The sequence below is a fragment of the Anguilla rostrata genome, chromosome 6 (genome assembly GCF_018555375.3).
Source record: "Anguilla rostrata isolate EN2019 chromosome 6, ASM1855537v3, whole genome shotgun sequence".
NCBI lineage: Eukaryota > Metazoa > Chordata > Actinopteri > Anguilliformes > Anguillidae > Anguilla > Anguilla rostrata.
The window spans coordinates 7570679-7583712 of NC_057938.1; the positions used below are offsets into that span (position 1 = coordinate 7570679).

The 13034-nt window shown below is 44.3% G+C and overlaps 1 protein-coding gene across 1 annotated transcript in view; it reads left to right on the top strand.

Moving 5' to 3' along the window:
- The first annotated feature begins 2887 nt into the window (after positions 1–2887).
- Positions 2888–13034, top strand: part of ptprfb (protein tyrosine phosphatase receptor type Fb) — a 209010-nt gene continuing 198863 nt past the window's right edge. Inside the window, exon 1 of the mRNA XM_064338059.1 lies at positions 2888–3213. The gene's annotated coding sequence lies outside the window, so the exon portion shown is untranslated. The remainder of the gene's footprint in view (positions 3214–13034) is intronic.

The window sequence follows — 13034 nt, forward strand, 5'->3', positions numbered from 1 at the left end:
TTACACCAATTATCTGTGCAGCTGTACTCCACAGACAGTGCCAAGGAGAGGTTCAAGTGTCTCTGGTACATCACAGGATATCTGTTATTCAATAAACCGATTAACTGGATTGAAATCAAAAAAGAAGTAATAGCAATGCATGATGGGGAATGTGTTAGGAGTGCGTAGTGACACAGTCATTTCCCATTCCAGTTATGAGAAATGTCATTTTGGAAATGGATAGAGACTGTGGGACATTTCCTTCACAGCATGGAAAATGTGTGAATTTAGGAAGAATGAGTCACACATTCCAGACCGATCCAAACTTTGACAAGCCAAAGCTGCTATCAGGTACCAACTGGTATATTTTCCAAATAAATTGTTTCATCATTTAGTGTGCATTATACTGTCATTTCTAATCCCACAGGTATCTTGATATTTTTGTTAATTGTAACATTTGGGATCAGACTACAGACCTCCTTAGACTCAACTCCAATGGCCTAACATAATATCTGTTCTTTGTTTTTTTCTGCGCTGCCAAGCAACAAACAGGTGAACGCACAAAATCAAATTCTGTATAGTTTGGGCAAAGGTAATATTTTCCCCTTTTTTGCAGAATGGTACGTTAGTTAGTTCACACGCACAAAGATCACAACAGGAACCTTGGTTGAAAAACATGAAATGCCCTCGCCTGTCTTCAGTGATGGTTGACTACCAATAGCAGTGGGAATGGAATTTACATTGACAATGGTTTAAATGTGGAAACGCCAGTCTTGGTCTTGGTCTTGGTCTTGGACGAAGCAACAGTGTGTCCTTTGAGTGTATGTTAATTGTAAAATATCTATGGTTTTAAGTCATACTGAACAATTTTATTTTATCTATGAGCTCTGGTCTATTGCTCATGCATTTGATTAATTCAAAAGAATATTGAGATGGAGGACCCCTGGTCAAATCACAGAAATTGTGTGTTGCACATGTCCCTTAAGCAAAAGGAAAGACTGGCATTTGAAGCAGTCACCAGACAAAATCTTTCATACAGTTTTTTTTTTTTTTTTTTTCCAGATGGGATCAAATTCCTAAGGCATTTATATTGAATGAGGTCAACATAAATAGGCTATCCATTGCATTGTTGCAAAGTTGGTTCAAAAAATCATACAGAATATTGCTGTCTCATATGACCTTGAGAGGATTTTCTTCGGGCTTGCATTTATGGCAGACATTCTGGGGACCGGTACCAACATGCACTTATATTAGATGATGCCCTCAAGCTCTGACAAAGAATGTGATTGGTTGAATTAAGGCTGTTCATCACAGTCTGACCCCTAAGATTAATGATGGCTAATGGGGGACGGGGGGGTTTCTCGGGGGCCAACCGGCTGGGCCCTCATTACCGGGGGTCACAGCAACAGGGCTCGGAAGCTGCAGGTGTACCGCTTGACCGCTCAAGCACAAAGAATCAGGATGTGTCGGAATTGCCCCGACCCACGCTACATGCCCCTGACCCTACGCCACCCAAGAATTCCTTTTCCGGTGCTGCACTTCATCAAGCGCGTTATTGTCCAGACGTGGGCTGTCCAGCTGTCAAGACAATGATTTTTTTGGGGATAAAATACACATTTACTCATCTATTTGGCTGCAATAATCTCAACCTAAGCACCATTAGATCACGCACAGATAAATCTTAATGCTTGATTTTATGTGCTAGTTTGATATTGTTGTTACTGTGCAAAATTGGGTTGTCCTTCATTTAGTCTTATAGCCCCTATGTTGTTCACTATATCTCCAGGTCACGAAAAAAGGTAAGGAGGGATACAAAACTGAAATCACTCTGGTGATAAATCTGTGAAGGCCCTAAAGAGGACCTTTCATTATCAAAGGGGATGAAGTCTGTCCGGATCCAATGAACGTTTTGTGAAACAAACTTTAAAATCAATCTGAACTAAAGTGAATACTTTATGAGTGTTGACACCGAGAGCAACAGTGCTACAGGTCTTGTTGCCAATCATTGCTGATTGTGATTCATGGCACATTGCCTCGGAGAGTAGAAGGCTATTACTGCTTTCTTTGTAGCGTGTGGTAGTAATGTTGTGTGTTTGTTTCCATGATCCTGAGACAATTTCTCTTATTGTTAGCAATAGATTTTCATTTGAAACGGCATGTTTGGCAGATGCAGGATTGCATCTGCAACAGATATCAAAGCCTAAAGTGCAATCAATGATCTGCATCATTCATAAAATATTCCTTGTTTCCCTCATTTTTCAGTCTCAACTGGATTTCATAAATACATTAGATATTGACCCACACTCGATCTGTCCATGAATACTTCCTTAGTAATTCTTTTTTAATTGACATTTGATATTGCCATGTATGGAGATGGTACAGAAACCACAATGCATGGTTTACCTTGTGTTCCTGTCAGCGGTTTATGTGCTATTCGTGTTTAAAAAAATACATTTGCGAGGAAGGCATGAACACTTTACAGTACGTATAAAATATATAATATCGTTGTTATTAAAAGGGAAAACACAAAACGTCATTATTGTAATGCAGACAGAAAAGATAGTAACACGGCATCATTTCATTACACACTCATGCAATACACCCTGACGGATTGGCAAAAACCATTGGTGATTGCAACAAAACCAGAGGGGAAAAAAACCTTGTTGAAGACAATATTGACTGCCTAACTGGGGAAACCGCATAGCCCACATTCATCCGATTAAGTAAAGCAATTAAAATGTAATTAAATACATTTTCATATAATTGAATGAAATCTCTTTCTTTCCGAATAACGATATGTTTCTGTCGATACACGAAGAAATGAAGATCCTCCGTCGATTCAATCCGAGGGAGTCCGAGCGAATCCGAAAATCCAAGCGAACAACCTGTGTAACTGTGAGAGACAAGAGCGTGACTGAGTGAGAGAGCGAGAGAAAGAGCTCCAGCCGCCTGCAAGCCTGCAAGGGAGAGAGAACGTGCGTGTGAGTGGGAAAACTCGGAGACCGTTATAAAGGGGAATATCTGAAAAAAACAGACTTCTTTCCACATAAAGACTATAAACATATATTTCCCCCCCAGGATTATACCGAAGTTCCTGTGTGGTAACACTACAGCCGCATTTAATTTAATTCGTGGAAGCGAGGCTGGCTACTGAATTTAAAGTGGATTTTTACGCTACAAAGTGAACGGAAAACAAGAGATTGCGAAGAGAGAAATGCAAACGGAGGAGAAACGGTGAGTGTAGTTTTCTTTTATACCTGGAAAACAGTAGCTAGCTTGTTATTCTGTATTGTAACGTTAGTTCGCGAACTAACGTTTGCAGTTGTCAAGAATCAATTTCCACCTAGCTAGCGAGCTCTTGCTCAGTAGGGCGATACTGTCTGAGACAATGTCTGGCCAATTCAAAGTTATTGCCAGCTAAGTCAGATAGGTGGCTATCAACTAAGTTCTCTAACGTTACTAGCGAACTGACTGCATGAATCCTGGTTAACTTCCCTTGAGCAAAGTTCTGATTCTGCTTATAACTTACAATTAATATTCGGACTGGGAAACATCGGCAGCGAATCGGTTCACAAATCTGGAAGGAAGGCTAGACTAGCAATTGTACAGCTAACGGTACCACAACCTGCTAGACAGTCTAGCAAAGTTAATACACGTCTTAGATCGGTATCTAGGTAGGCTACTTGTGTGAAATAATTAGCTAGACGAACACATTTAAACACTGATTTACCTGCCAAACAGCGACATAGTTAAACGCAAATCGTTGGCTAGAGCTAACGTTAGCTAGCTGAAAAATGTAAAGGTTGCTATCTTGCGTGGTTAAAATGACTGCATTTGATAAAGTCGCTTTACCACGGACTGCAACGTGCTGAAATTTCGCAGGCTAGCTGGCCAGTGGTAGCTGACTAACGTCCCTGGAGTGCCACTCACCTGGATAGCTATAAGTATAAAGTAGCTAGTTGGCTATTTTTTAAGTTTTTGAATTCACAATGAGCTAGCTAATGCAGGACTTGCAAGCCAACGAGCGAAATGACAGTCTTGTCAAGTGGTTTACTAGCTGGGCTGGTTGATTTAGCAAGCGAGGTAGCGACTTCAGTGGAAACGTAGCTTTCTGACTAGCTAGCTATACGTTTCAATCAGAATAATGTTGACTATAATCTAGATCCGTTGATAACATTAACAATTTGCATGTACAGTACGTCATTTACAGTCATTATCCATTTAGTTATAGAAAAAAATATTTTTTTTCCTTGTCTAGTCTTCAAATATTTGTAAACAGCGTGCATGAATTCAGTGCAGATGAACTAAATACAATTGCCGTTGCGATTATTAGCTACACTGGTTTATCGTTACATTATACATTAACAAGGTACTGATTTTGATAGCCAGCTTCAAGAACTGCAAAGATAAAATTTAAGCCATAGATTCTGATTCTGATTTTAAGGGAAACATGTTCCGTTTAACATGTACGAGAAGTTGAAATTGAAATGTTCTTTTAGTTGTCTTATGTGCATTTGTGGGCAACACAACACTCTGTTGCACAGTGGTTGTGTTGTCTATGTATTACAAATAAATTAATTTTAATTGGTATTTCTTGGGGGAAAGCGAACTAACAATTGGCTTTTAAGTATTGGTTTGCCTCTGGAAATCCATTGCCAATGAGCGGTTTTTTCCCCCCCGAGAAATTCGCTTTTAAATAAAATTACATATCGTCATTATCACAGAAATCCAATCACGCAGGCATTTTTGTTGGTGTTGTTTGTATTGGGCAGTTTCTCTTTAATCGCCATTGTCGGGTATATGAATAATAGTTTAGGCGTTTGTCCATATGTAGTTAGACTAGCTATCTAGCATTCTGTTTCGGGATCCGTGTGTCCGACAGTTTTGCTCGAGGGCGACAGCCTACTACTCTTCTTCCAAGTTCTGAACGCTTGCGACACTGTTTGAAATAGTCCTGAAAATATGTTTTTAATCAAGCACATTTTAACACGAAGTGTGAGTTCACGCCAAAAAATGTTTGAAACCAATTAAAAGAAAAACATTTGAACATTTTAAGCGGACGGGTGGAATGAATGAATTTTGTTGTAAACGATGTATGACCTCGCGCGGCAAGTGCTGAAAGGACAGCTGTATTAACAGACGGTAGCTTCTGCAGAGCTCCATGTTGAAGAAACCGACATGAGAAAATTTATTTTAGGGCATTTTGCAGATCCATACGTAACCGGGAGATCAAATAAAACGTGAATAACACTGTATTACTTTTCCGAAAGGAAGGGACACTTGCCAGAGTCACATTTTATGTGTTTTATCCAAGATAATGCGCATTTGAGATCTCTGTGTCGGTGAAGCGTAAAGGTATCAGTCAGAAATGCTACCCTGCGGTACCAGTGAAAAAGCTTGCGGCTAACGATTTGTAAAAGAGAAGCCCAAATATTTTTGGTGTTAAACACGATCGGATTAACGAACGATGGCTGTATTATATGTTTTAGGCAAACCAACAGGGCATTCGACGGAACTGCACCCCTGGTGTGCTAGCAGTACGCCCCGTCACTCCGCGAGGCTATTTTGAGATGAGCGCCCACGCAAGTGACTATTTGCAGGGGCGTTCACTGTCAAGCGTTGGGCGTACAAGATACAGGACAGTAGAGCCGAAACACTTATTTTAAACACAAGAAGTCCACATCACCTAAACAACGGTAACTTCTGAAAAACAGTTATTATCGTTGGTACCGCAAGCAGTGGTTACACTGGAATACCCTGAAGCGATGTATCTTCACAGTTAAACTTGTTGGAGGAATCTGCTGTTAAGGGAAAGGGAGGGTTTCTTGGAATTGCATCAGAAGTCACAAGAAGTTAGAATAGGGATCATTTGTTCGTTTCAGCATCTAAGGCTTAGTGAGGATGAAGGGGCACTGCTGCAGCAAGATTATTGGATCATCAATATGTTCTAAATTTAATCACCTCTTAATATAAAAAGTTGATTATTCAGAATTTAGCTAAGCCACACATTGGGGAAGCACCAAGCATACATAAATGGTATCCTCTCTCTTGTCTGAACTTTTGACTTTAGAACCGGTATTTCACATTCAAGCAGGATGTTTCTGCTGTTATATTTCCTTGCTGTAAATACATCAGTAGGTACGTTGTTGAAAAAATAAATGTGGTTCGAGAGGAAAAAAATGACTACTGCAGGGATTAAAAACCTTGGGCTGTTTGTCAGGCGTAAGAGTACGGCGTTGGTCAATTCGAAATACATTTTCACAGTGACGTCTCACCCACGCCCCCCTCCCACCTCTGGCAGCACAGGACAATGCGCTCATTCCCTCGGACCACCTTCTCGCTCTCGGCACCGCCAACCGACGTCAAGTTGCAGCAGGGGCTGAAAAGCGTAATAATGCAAAAGGGTATCTGAAAAGAGCGTGTATTCTGCTCAGGCTCGCGGTGGTGCATCGCCGCAGCGGTGTTGTGTAGTACCGTCGTCCTCTGCAAGGAGAAGCGCAGGACACGCGCAGAGGAGAGGGCAGCTGACTCATGAGCTGAAGCACGCGCGCCGCATGAATAATATTGCGTTAACCCTCCGAGACCTCTGCATATTTCGGCACATTTTCCCTCCTCTTACCTTCTTAGTCTACCTCTGCCTTTACTATCAAGCCATGGCTCATTTTTTTCAGAACAGTCTCAGTAGCACAAACAAACCATCAAACAGAAAACCGTAATTTCATTGTATTGTCTGTGTATGAACTTCAATGAAAGAACATGAGTGAAATTCTTGTATTCTATTACACACATCCAACACACAGTGTTTACAAGACTTTTTATTTATTTTTCTGTCACAGGAAGGTCTTGGCTTGAAAAAACAATAAAAAGAACATTGCGTGAAGCATAAAATATTTATTTATTTCCAAGCAGGCCGAAACAGAAAACAAAACTGTGAAAAGCATCAGTGAACATCTAGCCATCCATCCATTATCTAACCCGCTTTTTCTTGGTCAGGGTTGTGAGGGGGCTGAAGCCTATCCCAGCATGCACTGGGTGAGAGGCAGGAATACACAGACTGCCAATCCATTGCAGTGCACGCACACCATTCACTTGTGCATTCATACCTACGGGAAATTTAGACACCCCAGTTAGCCTAACCAGCATGTCTTTGGACTGTGGGAGGAAACCAGAGTAGCAGGAAGAAACCCATGTGGACACAGGGAGAACATGCAAACTCCACACAGAAAGGCCCAGGTTGGCATTCGAACATGGGGCCTTCTTGCTTTGGGGTGACAAAACTATCTAAAAGTCAACAATCAATACATATTGCATTCAGGAAAAGTTGTAATAATAACGTGATAATAACAATGTTGTCCATCAAAGCTACTGACCAAATAATGCAAGGTGTTCTGTTTACTGGGGTACTGCAACAATGCAGTTTATGGCTCGGTGATAATATTAGGTTTAAATACATTTTGTGGGTTAAAGATGTGTTAAGAAGTGCTTGTTTTACTACTGTAGGATTGAGTGCTTCCCATGGTGGGGATGCCTTGCTCTGTCTCAGAATGCTTATGCCCACAGTCTCTGGTGGGCACAGAGGGAATCTGCAATGCATCCTGACTGAACGCGTGAGCTGCCCACTGCTAATGGACGACAGCATGGCCCGGGTTCAACACAGGGGGGCGTGGACAGCAATTTCCATAGCCTCTTGAAATGTGAATAAGGACCACTCGTTTACGTCTTCGCCTGTGTGGACACTGGTCCATTTGTGGTTGATAGAGGCTTTTAGGCTGAAGAGGTGGTATAGGTGGCTCACTCTCTCAGACTGGATTATAGAGGCATTAGGCCTGAGTAATGGATTGCAGGGTTACTGGCCCTTAGTGAGTCTGTCTGAGCAGGAAGTTTCACTTTGCCGCACTCTGCATTTGTACGTAAGTGTGTGTGTGCGTGTGTGTGTGTGCGTGTGTGCGTGTGTGTGTATGTGTGTGTGTGCGTCTGCATGAGTGTGTGTATGCGTGCGTGCGTGTGTGTGTATGTGTGAGTGTATGTGTGTGCGTGCCCGTGAATGTGAGAGAGTGTGTGTGCATGCATGTGTATGTGTGTGTGTGTGCGTGCATGTGTATGTATGTGTGTGTACATGTATGTGTGCGTGCGTGTGTGTTTGAGAGAGATTGTGTGTGTGTGTGTGTGTGTGTGTATGCGTGCGAGTGTGAGTGTCTGTGTTTCAGCAGAGCAGAGCATGGCGGTCCGTAGAGCATCTGTTATGGCTTCCACTTGCGTGATCCGTCCCTGCTCCTCCTGACGGCAGAGCCCTCCACAGTAAATGACACCTAGAATTGCTGGTGCTAATTGGCACTGTTAAGCTCTCCAGCTCACTGTTGTCATGTGTTGAAGAGCCACTCGGCACAAACAATTTCCTGCTGATCCTTACTGCTGCTTTTCCCCCTGATTATGTGAGTTTAGGTTTAAATGATAACGCTTAGTTTGTGTGTATACGTTAGGGCTGTCAAAAAATATTCTAAGTCCCAATATGGTTCACACATTTCATATTTTCTCTGTATAATTAGCATGATTTAGGCCATTTCAGAGAGGAGTTAATCCTTGGCAGCCCACCATACTAATCTGCGTAATGTGGCATGTGCAATCTGTGTGAAATGAAGCCCTGTGCAGTTGTTAAAAAACACTGATCTTGAAAGCACTGTCATGTAAAAGGTCAAGTAAGTACTGAGGTGCGCTCGCTTGAATTTTTCTGCAATTTTTGTCAAATTTTACAGTCACTAATTACAAGTTTTTTTTCTGGAGTCAATGGCCAATGGGCTACATTTCTTCCAAGAATGTCTGTTGAATGAATGAACTCTTTGTAGTCTGCACTTTCCTGGATGATGCATGTCAACCATTTTATGTCTGGAATGCTCAGACCACATTGGTTATAGGGAACAAGGGTTATAGGGATTTGGATAAGCTTGTGCAAGTGTTTGTGGTTTTACCCTGGATATACTGTGGCATGGCTAAAGTTGTTTGTACAGTCCATCGGTACCTTAAGGGTGCCAGTGGTGCCGGTTTAGTTTTAGCAACTGGCCTATTTTGGACCCCTTTCTGTGATTTTCAGTAACTTCACGGCACGTTGCCGCGTACAGTCAGCCTGGTGGAAAGATTTGTGAGGTAGCAGACTGTTGGCTGTGGAGGCAATTTGTCTGCTGATTGAAACCAGGTTTCCTATTAAGCAGGTTGCTGGTGGCATTATAAACCATTTACACTGATGTTTTACAGGGCGTGCCTATATAATGTAAAGTGGAAACAGAAATCAGGTTCAGAAAAAGCCTATGGCTACATCGTAAGCACTTTCCGACACTCGCAGCAAAACCGCCGGTTACCACCCTGTCCTGGAGAGTGCACTTTTTTCCCCCTTATCCTAAGTCCTGGAATAGGTTTTTAATTGAAGCCATAATTTACACGAGACGTGAAGTCATTCGGTGTTTCATAGCCAAATAAAGGTATTGATTGAAAGGCAGCCTAATTCTAAAATGAGCAGGTTTCGGACCATCTGATGTGGAAATTGCCTGTCGTCTGTCATCCAAATAGCGACGCCAGCAGTTTTTTTTTCCTCAGAAACCCTTAAGGCACATTCTGGCTCCCCCCTGCAGAAAAAGGAAATGAAAGTCTCTTCGCTTTTAGCTTTCCTTGTCGTCTCCCCGATTCACGAACCACCCAGTGTTTTTACCAGTTGGGTTCTTTCTGTGGCACACACTCCATTGTTATGGTGGAGCCGCAACACCTGATGTTAATTTATGTGCAGAGAAAAGAAACGCGAAGGCCTTGTGTTGGGTGTGCCTGCGTGCTTAGGGTTGGTTCTGGAAAAAAAAAAAATGTAGTTTTACAGCTATGAGAGGATTCAAAATGTTTGGCGTGATCTTATCAGTTTGCTGAAGCGGTAAACGGTGAACACCCCCGAGATTGGAAATGGAAAAGCCATCGCACGCATCACTCAGGCAGATTTGGATCTCAAGGTGAAAACATCACTCTTCGCACCCTGTCCCCGGTTGACCGTTGCTCCTGTCAGCAGCACTTAGTGCACATGATGCCAGAAAGTGGCCGATTCTTCCAGTTGAGCTGTACAGCGGGTTCGATCTGGAAGAAGCCTGCCTGGTTCGTTATTTTTACAAAAGGCTGTAAGGCTTCATTGCCACAGTTTTGGCTCACCGTTACTTAAGACCTTATTTGAACAGTTCACCATGATCATCCAGTCAGGTTCGCCACATCCCCAGCCCTGCAGGTGATCTGGTCATGTTTCCTTCAGTGCTAACCTTGGCCATAGACAATGTCTTAGTCATGGCTGAGGAGCAGTTGAGGCCCTACTGTACCTCAGCCTGGGCCTGCTGTGACTGAGAATGCAAATGGACTACATGATGACTGGCCCGTCTTCTAATGGTCTGCTGGTCTGCAGACCTGCCTGTGGGGTCGCCCCTGCCATTTCAAGGGGACTGATGCAGCTATGCTAGGAAACATGGAGGACGCACACAAGACAATCAGAGGTGGAAAATCCAGGTTCGGAAAGTGAAAATCCTTCCCAGTATTTTGCTGCAATCACCTGGTTTTACTGATTGGCACTATTCTTCAACCAGGAGGTTGAGTTAATTAGTGTAACCAGCTGGCTGAGTTCATAGGTGGAAGAAACACATGGCAGAACTTTTCCTTTGTGACCCCTGGACCTCCCACCTCTGAAGACTATACGGGGTCCCTTTGCTGCTGCTTTGCTTTACCAGCATTTGTCCATAACGTGCAAATTACGAGAGGTAGGTTTTCCTTCACAAACAATTTGCCGAGTTAATGTTGCCGATGGCTGAACTCACCGGGATGTATTTGCGCAGAGAAAAACATTTAGGTTTTAATTGAATTGTGAGTCGAGGGTTAAGGACAAAGGTTGATTGAATCCGGAGCAGTCAAGGTACTGTGTTTACGTTTTGCCTCATTACGCAGTTTTGTTTTTCCTTGCTCTTGTGTTTAACAATGGGGCGTTTATGTAGTGGATGGCTCCGCATTGCGTATCTGTTGCTGTTCCTCTTTTGTGATTATGCATAGCTGTGTCTCCAAGCATTCCCGCTCCATTCTTCATAATAATAATGGACGTCTGGGCACTAATGATATCATTTTGAACGTATTTAGGACCACAGCTGCGATTTGTCATTGTTTACATTTACAATATATCAGTTTTCTGACACATTGGCCTGTTTTGCACTACGAGCCTCCTCCCCGGCGAGCTCTAATTTGATTGGAATATAATGGCCGACTGCCATTTTAACGTCCTTTATTGATTGCGATTTTTGTTTTTAGCATTTAGGCCGCTCGTCAAAAACGGTAATGGCATTTAGCCCTTCCAAAGGCCGTTTTTTTAATTCGCGGAGAAACGTGCCGCACGGTTCAGAAACTGGGCCCAGCGCGTGCAGCCCTCAGGGGGGAGGACGCGGCGCACGGCTCGCCCTTTGCTGTGATTCCTGCCGGGGCCGCGGGACGCTGCCGTGATTGCCAATGCGACTATTATCCGATGAGCGAATTAGTCATCGCCCCCACCCCCCGCCCCGTCCTCCCCCTTAAGTAAGGACCCGGGGAATGAGGGGAATGATGGATGTCGCTGATTCACATGAAGGTGACATCCCCCCCCCGCGCCCCCCCCCAATCCCTCCTCGCCTCAGACCTCAGGCGGGCCTGTTCTGCACAGCGTGATGTCACCAGGACCCCTGGCAATCAAATCAAATCAAATCAAATCAGCCCGTTCCCCGGACACAGATATATGCAAATGGGATTGGTGTACGTGTCAGCCATTGAAGAGATTCATCTGGGTGCCAAAAAACGCTCTAATACGCTTCTTATTTGTCCCTCGCCCGTGTTTTCGTTTGACTTCACGGGCAGCACGGATGGGAATGCGCGGCATTATTTCACTGGAAATCTTATTAGTTTTCCTTCAGCGGTTGATTTGTTTAGCCTTACTTCGTTATGTATTAAATATCCAGTTGCAGTAAATCCTGAGCGGGAGCCGCTCGCGCGGACGAGGCGAGAGTCGCGGTTTGGGAAGTTAGCCGCGCGGCGCGGGCTGACGTACCGCGGCCCTCGCCGGCGAACCGGGAATCGGGCGGGTCGCTCCGGCCCTTTATCTCGCCGCCACAGCGCTAAATTAAAAAACGGGCACGCTGGCCCCCCCAAGGACGGCGGGAAGCAAACATCGGCGGGAGGCGAAACGGACCGCCCCCCCCCGGGATGAGGCCCTGCGAGACCTCCGCTGGATTCGCGCGTGCCGAAATTGGATGGCGGAGCGTTGTTTTTGTTATGTGCTCCGTCCTGGAGGACGAGCGGTCGCGCGGATTTTGAGCCCGCGGGCGCCGGTGTGGTAATCGGCCCTGATTGTTTAATTGTTCCTGGAGTGTCTGAGTGGAGCCGGGGCACGGAAAGACGCCGGCGCCCCCGGGCCTGCTGCGTCCCAGCGCCTCTTCAGCTGCAGGCTCCACCGCCTCTTATGAGAGAGAGAAAGGGAGAGAGGGAGGGAGGGAGGGAGAGAGGGAGAGAGAGAGAGCTCTGAATACCTACTTAACTTTATTGTCAATACACAAAAAATTACTTTTGCTTCCAAGTAACTCAGTCAGTAAAGGTGGATACAGTGTGTACAGACACCTTGGCTATTCAGGCTCAAACCTTAATAGCAATAGAGAGTGGTGGAACACAGATTTTGGTGGAACACACAGGCTTCGCTTGTTATTGCTGGGTTAGGTCCTCCCCTGCTTGTGCTTGGTCTCCATAGGCTGCCAGGTGTTGTCAGTTAGCTACCCCTCTCGTCCATTGGGCAGCAAGTCTGCTGTTGCACTGCGAGGACTGCAGGGTGCTCCAGCTGTGTTGGTCCCTGTAAAGGGTACAGATGACACAGCCAAACCTAGAACACAGCAGTCGCTTTCAAAACAGAGGGTGTCATTAAATCAAAGCCAACCCATCACTTGATTGACAGTTAAATTTTTGTGTATGAGCAAGAGTGTGAGTTTTGACAGACAAAAGAGCCCATACTCCACTACACACCTCAAAAAAAATCAGGT